Consider the following 7882-nt stretch of genomic DNA (forward strand, 5'->3'; position numbering starts at 1 on the left):
TCTCCAATTCTGGCCTCTTGTTCATCCCAGATTTCCATCGCTCCACCATTGGCGGTTGTGCCTTCAGCTGCCCAGGCCCCAAGCTCTAGAATTACCTCCCTAAATCTCTGCGTCTAAACATCTCTGCTACTTTAAGACACGCCTGGTGTCAAATTTTGTCTGATAACACTTCTGTGAAGCACCTCAGGATGTTTTACACATTTAAAAAACAGACAGACTTTCATTTATATAGCGCCTTTCACAACCAACAGCCGTTCCAAATCACTTTACAGCCAGTGAAGTACTTTTTTTTTTTTTTTTTTTTTGCAGTGTAGCCACTGTTGTAATGTGGGAAACACAGCAGCCAACTTGCGCACAGCAAACTCTCACAAACAGCAATGTGATAATGACCAGATCGTCTGTTGATGTTGATTGAGGTATAAATATTGGCCAGGACACCAGGGATAACTCTCCTGTTCTTCTTTGAAATAGCGCCATGGGATCTTTTGACACCTGAGGGGGCAGACGGGGCCTCGGTTTAATGTCACTTCCGACAGTGTAGCACTCCCTCAGAACTGCACACTGCAGTGTCAGCCTAGATTTGTGCGCTCAAGTCCCTGGAGTGGGATTTGAACCCACAACTGACTCCAAGGCGAGGGCGCTACCCACTGAGCCAGTGACACTATATAAAAGCACTATATAAATGCAGGCGGTTGTTGAATCTGTGGGAAATGGGCCTGTAGGAGGTGCCGGGATAGCCCAGTCTCCAGCCAGAATTCCCAGTCTCAGACTGGAGGTGGAGGGAGGGCAGGCTGGTCACCAGAGACAATGTGGGCGCAGGCTGCAAAACGGGGGAATTCGGGCACAGTATCAAGGCTCCAGGGTAGCACTCCAGCGGTGTTATCAAGGATTCACTGGAGTAATGCAGGGAATTTCCAAGTTGTGTGGAGAGAGAGGTATGTTTACAGTGTCAGCAGTTACATTGTAAATAGAAAGTTCTGTTATGAACAAACTTATGACTTCTCCTCGTTGACTTAAAGGAACAGAATTGCAAAAACGCGGAAGATGGGGAGAGCTTGGAGTGGTGGACTGCATAGGAGCAGGATGGGGAGGGAAAGGGGAAGACGAAAGTCAGGGTGGAGCGAGAGGGCATATGGCTTGCGTTCTCTTTAAATTTGTTGATGTTGAAGATTTATTGAAAGCTGCAACAAGATTACCAACAACTCTAATCACAAGAGTCAGAAATAAATGGAAACGTGGACTTCTATTTTTAAAACCAGATATGTGGAGTGTGGTTTGCAGTTCAGAAATTTCCACATAGCCCACTCAAAAAGCAGGGAGCTGGCAGCAAGGAGGGGGAGGGACAGACCGACCGAGGCGGAGGGGGAGGGGCAGACCGACCGACAGAGGCGGAGGGGGAGGGGGAGGGACAGATCGACCGACAGAGGCGGAGGGGGAGGGACAGATCGACCGACAGAGGCGGAGGGGGAGGGGGAGGGGGAGGGACAGATCGACCGACAGAGGCGGAGGGGGAGGGGGAGGGGGAGGGACAGATCGACCGACAGAGGCGGAGGGGGAGGGGGAGGGACAGGCCGACCGACAGGGGGAGGGGGAGGGACAGGGACAGACCGACCGACAGGGGGAGGGGGAGGGGGAGGGACAGGGACAGACCGACCGACAGGGGGAGGGGGAGGGACAGACCGACCGACAGGGGGAGGGGGAGGGACAGACCGACCGACAGGGGGAGGGGGAGGGACAGACCGAACGTTACACACAAACGTGTTGGGGCTTTCCCTGTGATTACTGGCAGAAGACGAGATGGCGATGGGTGTGCTGATCATCTCATGCAGCACAATTTACAGCAAGTTACTGTGGTGTGACTAATGCCCAGAGACAGTATCACGGGTTTTGTGATCCAGAACTGGTCCTGGTGCGTACTTTCACTTCAGTTTTGTCAATGGGAGGGGCTCAAATAGTCAGTTCACTGGGAACATCACAAATTCCCGTCAGACATTTTCTCAAACACACGCTTGCAGTGCAGAGCCTGTTCTCCGGACCCGTCTCCAGTAAGCCACAATGGTGGGTGAGGCGCCCACCTGCGCTCTGGGGGGGGGGGGGGGGAAGGAGGAGGAGGAGGAGGAGGAGGAGGAGGAGGAGGAGGAGGAGGAGGAGGAGGAGGAGGAGGAGGAGGAGGAACACCAGGAATGCGCATTTAAACTCCATCAGATCCAAACACCCACCACCAACCCTCCCAATCGCACCTCACCCAAATGGCCATTCTTTGTATGTGCATAAGAAGTGAACCGCCAGACAGCTATTCACTCATGGAGGGCATCACAGCCACACCCAATCCCATCTCCAAACAATGTACACACTACAAGGATCTAGGTTAACCAATCGGGAGCAGGAGCATTGGAACTGGAGTAGACTGTTCAGCTCAGCTTGCTCTGCCATTCGAATGGATCATAAATGCAAGTCTTTCTTTCACGGGCTGATCTGCACCTCAACCCCATTGACCCGCCTTGGCTCCATATCCCTCGACACCCTCACCCAATGAAAACCTTTGGGCCGTCAGCAACACTAGTGTGGGGGCCGGACGATGACATCTGCTTCCCCCAGCTCCTCACTTAAGGAGAGTTTTAAAACTGAGCAGCCCCTTCGGCCCATGGCAGAGCCTGAATAATTAGTCGAAGCTTTCACTGCGCACGCTGTCTTGGCGAATTTCCTGAAGATGGGATCAGCATTTACTTCAGACGGACGTCAGTTGCGCAAGAAAATATAAGGCGGCCTCCACACTAATTTAATGGTGTAGATCACTGCAGGCCACTACTCTGACACTCATGATCGACACACAGGTTCTACATCTGTTCCTCAGGGCCCCACAAGGGAATATCCGGCCTTCTCCTCCCTTTCCCTCAAGCCCAACCCACAGGCAGTGGGATCTGCCGGGAGGTCGACAAGCCAAAGCGATCGACCAGGCGCACCGATGACACCCTTTGGGTCGGTCACCCTCCTCAGACCCTCCCCCACCAGGAGTTTAAATGGACCTCCACACGCGGGGATATTGGGCCCTCGACATGGTCAGTTGTACCAGCGCTCATGGAAGGCTTGGGGTTGGGACGCGTGCTCAATGGCCTTCCCGGGCCAATATCCCACAGCAAACAGGGGCATTGTGGGAAAGGTGTTGAGGGGGTGTGCAGAGGGGAGTATTTGCTGTGGATAGTATGTGTTGAGGGGCGTTCATGTCCGGGGGAGGGGGGGGGGGGTATGTTGAGGTAATTATTTCCCAAGGTGTGGTGCTTGTTGATACGAGGTGTTTGGGCCAGAAGGGCTGCGGCTAGATTAAATCTTCCTGGTGTTTATTTTAAAAAGTGCCGAGCTGGAAAAAGAGGCACTTTTTTTTTTTCTAAATCCAATTTCGTTCCAGATCAACTCTAACGCCAAAGATCACTTTGCGCCAATGTGTTTGATCTTAGGCCAAAAGGCTGAGAGGCGAAGTTGCACCGTTCCTGGAAATATTGCAATACCAGGTCGGTGCATGGAGTGGACGGGGCATGCCCCTGATCCAGCTCCCTGTCCAAAAATCAATTCAATATCATGTCCCCATCGGGGATATTAAACCGATAAGAACAGATACTACACTTGATCTTAGCCAAAAGGGAAGAAGAGGCACTACGGAACAGCATCCATACCCACACAGAAATCACTAAACCACACGAACACCAAATGCCAGGCTCGGTCAGTCAGCCTCTCCCTTAAAGGTCATGGTTTGTAAAATTAATTTTCTCCCCCTTGATTCTCAGGTCAGGTTACAAGGTGACTGCAAAATCCAGGAAGGCAGTGGGATAATGGACTAATCTTAGTGTTCACTGCCTGGGATATATTCGGCTCAGGGAGCGTCATGTTACACTGCCTCTACAGCCCAGAATCCCCTGGGGCAGAAAAATCCATCTGGGCAACCAACGAGTGTCGAACCAACCTTCTCCTCACTGCCTCATTTTCATTCCTTCCAAAGCTTATTCTCACACTTACCCTTCTCTCTCCGTTTCTTTCACAGGCTGAATTCAGAAACTATCGTTCACAAACTCAAGCGCCGACACCGAGAAGCAACAAAAAACAACTTGCCAAGCAATGTCCGAATTTTCACATCTTAGAGACCTTGGCTTGTGGTGTTCCTGGTTTGTGTTATGCCGATTCCAAGCCACACGGCCATGGGATTATTTTGTGGAAAGAACAGGTGCCCCAACAGGCACAATGGGCTGTAGGAACTAGGTGTTTGGCCAGTAAAGGGGGGGGGGGGGGGGGAAGAAAAGAGTCACCGATAACACTGGCCACATATCAGCACATGGTTGCCGCAGGTGATAGGGAAGTAGCAATGGCCTTGGGGGAACATGAGTCACTCCCATCTACCTGTCTTGGTTGGAGCCCTCGGTTCTGGTGAATAATCTGTTTGGGGATGTGCAAATGTTCACAGAAAGTGTGTGTTTTCTGGAATGGGGCATTGTTAAAAATGAGCGAGGGGGGTTGGAACGTACATGGAACAGATACCCCCAGATTCTAGTGAGCCTGTAATCTTCAGCTTATAAAAAACAAAAGTGGTCTTCATGCTGTTCTTTCCCCCCCGCCCCCCATTCTTTATCCCAACATTGGCGGCTGAACTCGAATTCCTCCCCAAGCTTCTCCACCTCCCTCCCTCCCTCCCTTTATACTTCGACTAAGGTTTTAGTCACTCCGTCCCAATATCTCCTACTTCAGCTTGGTGTTCATCTTGGTCTGATTACGCTGCAGTGAAGCAACTTTGGGACGTTTTCCTACATTAAAAGCACTATATAAATGCACATTCCTGGTGATGTTGGTCAAGATCAGACCGGTATGTGGATGAGGACTAGATTGTGAACATGCAGGGATCAGGGTTGGGTCGATGATATGACACCAGCATCGGCTTTGAGTCTGGATTGGAATCAGGGTGACTGAAGCCCAGTTTTTCCAATCTATGATCTCAACACCTCAAAACAAACCCAAAATTCACTCAATAAAATCATTAATTTGAAACCTGATCAGACCTTGCTATATCTGGTGGAACTGGGCAGTGAAGCGATGCGACTGAAACATCCCAAAACAGATTACATACAACAAAATACTTCAAGCCGTGACTGTTACATCAGCAAATCTATAAACCTGGATACAATGTGATCAGCAAAACCATTCAATGCGAGTGATTAGGAGGGTTGCATCCAACGTATATAATAGGATCAAGTATTCTTTCACTGCAATCAACGAGATCTAAAAAAAACACTTGTGCAAGAAAAACATGGAGGCCCAAAGTGGCCATTTGACCCATCAAACCAGTTCCTCCCACAGCCTCCCTGAAAAAAGTTCATCTCAAAGCCTCCCTGATAAAGTGCAACAACATCCCCACCGACACCTGGGTGTCCCTGGCCAAAGACCTCCCTAAGTGGAGGAAGTGCATCCGGGAGGGCGCTGAGCACCTCGAGTCTCATCGCAGAGAACATGCAGAAACCAAGCGCAGGCAGCAGAAAGAGCGTGTGGAAACCAGGCCCACCCACCCTTACCCTCAACGACTGTCTGTCCCACCTGTGACAGAGTCTATGGTTCTCATATTGGACTGTTCAGCCACCTTAGGACTCACTTTAAGAGTGGAAGCAAGTCTTCGATTCTGAAGGACTGCCTATGATGATGACGACATTCGACCCCAACATTTACTCGCCAGTCATGTGATCTCACCAGACAGTGCTACTGCCCCATGTGGAATGGAGCTACAGACCGCGGGGTCGCAGATCTGGTCAGTGCTCGGTGCTGGATTCGTTCATCTCAGCCAGTGACCCCCCCCCCCGCCCCGCTGGACCACATCTTGAATTTATATAGCACCTTTAACGTAGGAAAACATCAACAAGACTGGATGCTGAGCCAGGGAAGGAGGTATTAGGAGGGGGTAACTAAAAGCCTATGGTTTTAAGGTTGGTCTTCAAAGAAAGAGGGAGGTTCACAGACAGAATGCTAGGCAGCTGAAGGCACGTCCGCCAATAGTGGGATGAAGTGGTGGGGGGGGGGGGGGGGCGGGTTGCACGAGGCCAGAGTCAGGTGGAGAGGAGAATGCAGGGGAGGATTATATGGCTGGAGGAGGTTACAGAGATAGGGACAGGCAAGGACATGGAGGACAAGTGTTTGAAATTGAAGGCACTGAGGAACTGGGACCCAGTGTAGATCAGTATGCAATAACAAGCAGTCAGAGTTCGAAGGGTTGTGGAGAGGTAGAGCTGGGTGCCATTAGCATACACATGCTGGCTGACCCCATGTATTTGGATGATGTTGGCAAGGGGCAGCCTGGAGCTGAGGAAGAGGAAGAGGCCAAGGATAGATCCTTGAGGGACTCAAGAGGCAACAATGCAGAAGGTGCTCTGGCTATGACAAGAGTGGTACCAAGCTCGAGTCGGCCAATGGAGGAAAGGAGTTGGAGGAGGAGGATGATGTGGTTGACCCTGTTAAAGGCTGCAGAGAGGTTGAGAAGAGATACTGCAGTCAGGCAGAGGATGTCATTGGTGACTTTGACAAGGGCAGTTTCAGTGCTGTGGCAGGGGCAGAAACCAGATTGGAGAGTTGTGGGAAGATGGAGATGGATTTGGGAGACAAAAACATGTTCAAGAACTTGAGAAAAGCAAGGCTGAAAGCGAGGGTCTCAGATGGGTTTTTTTGAGGAGGAGGGTAATGACTGTGGTTTTGAAATAGAGAGGGGGACAGTACCCAAGAAGAAAGTGTGTGTCGGCTAGCATGACAGCCAGGTAGGGAAGTGGAGTGGTCAGCAGTTTAGTGGAAATAGGGTTGAGGGAGCAGGAGGTTGGTTTATGGATAATATGCACTCAGATGAGTGGAGATGGGTTCAGGGTTCAGGGCTAGGTGTGGTGGGCAAGGGGAAGAGGGGAATCAGCTGAACAGATGGTCTCCATCTTGGTAACGAAGAAATCCATAAGCTCCTCGCACTTGTTGGGAGGGGAGGGTGGAGGGGGAAGGAGAGTGGGGTTTAAGGAGACAATTGATAATGGAGAAAAGCAGCTAGGGGTTAGCTTTGCATTCCAGGATGATCCTGGAGTAATGGATGGTTTTTGGCAGAGGAGAGTGATGCCCTATAACACTCGACAAGGTCTAGCCAGATCCAGCTGAGGGATGGCTAAACCAGTTACACGCCAAGTACACTCAAGTCTGCATCCCTTGGACACAAGAGAGTGAACATGGGGGTCATACCAGAAGGCATGGGAGCATGTAGCGATAGTCATGGGGACAGAGGCATCAAAAGGTGGATAAGAGAGAGTTGAGCAGATTGATGTTTGCAGTGGTATCACGGTGAATGGAAGGCTAAACAATTTGGAGTTAGGAAGAGCCGTTGAGCGAGTTGGGCGATGGGGGCAAGAAAGAGTTTTGTCCAGGGGTGGTCACAGAGGGACAAGGGTTAGAAGGGGAGGGCACATGGTCAGAGTGGCATGGTCAACTAGACCATGGAAGTAGAGAGGCCACAGGAGACACCCTGCAGTATGGGTAGGAGAGTTTATGTGAAGGAAGAGGTTCAGGGAAGACAAAAGGGCCAGGAATTCAGAGGAGAAAGGGCAAGGGGAGCTGATGGAGATGGAAGTCAATCAATCATAGAGGATGAGGAGTCACTCAGTCTAGAGGCAGAGGGATCTCGGTGAGAATCTCAGGGTGGGAGGTGTAGAATGAGGTTTATAAAAGGAGGAATGGAAGACGGTGAGGTGCTCGAAGGTGAAGGTACCAGAAGAGGAGGGGGAAAAGAACAAGGTGTGGTTTGCTGGCAAGGGCCACCCCCACCCCCCCCCCCCAATCATGATGGTTTGTGCAGGGGCAAGTATAGCCTAGCAGGGAGGCTGCAGTG

The 7882-nt window shown here is 51.0% G+C and overlaps 1 pseudogene; it reads right to left on the reverse strand.

Annotated features, from left to right (window-relative positions):
- Positions 1 to 3472: 3472 nt before the first annotated feature.
- On the reverse strand, positions 3473 to 3650 carry LOC139251212 (U2 spliceosomal RNA; annotated as a pseudogene).
- Positions 3651 to 7882: the final 4232 nt, after the last annotated feature.

The sequence above is a fragment of the Pristiophorus japonicus genome, unplaced genomic scaffold (assembly GCF_044704955.1).
Source record: "Pristiophorus japonicus isolate sPriJap1 unplaced genomic scaffold, sPriJap1.hap1 HAP1_SCAFFOLD_4228, whole genome shotgun sequence".
NCBI classification, from domain to species: domain Eukaryota; kingdom Metazoa; phylum Chordata; class Chondrichthyes; family Pristiophoridae; genus Pristiophorus; species Pristiophorus japonicus.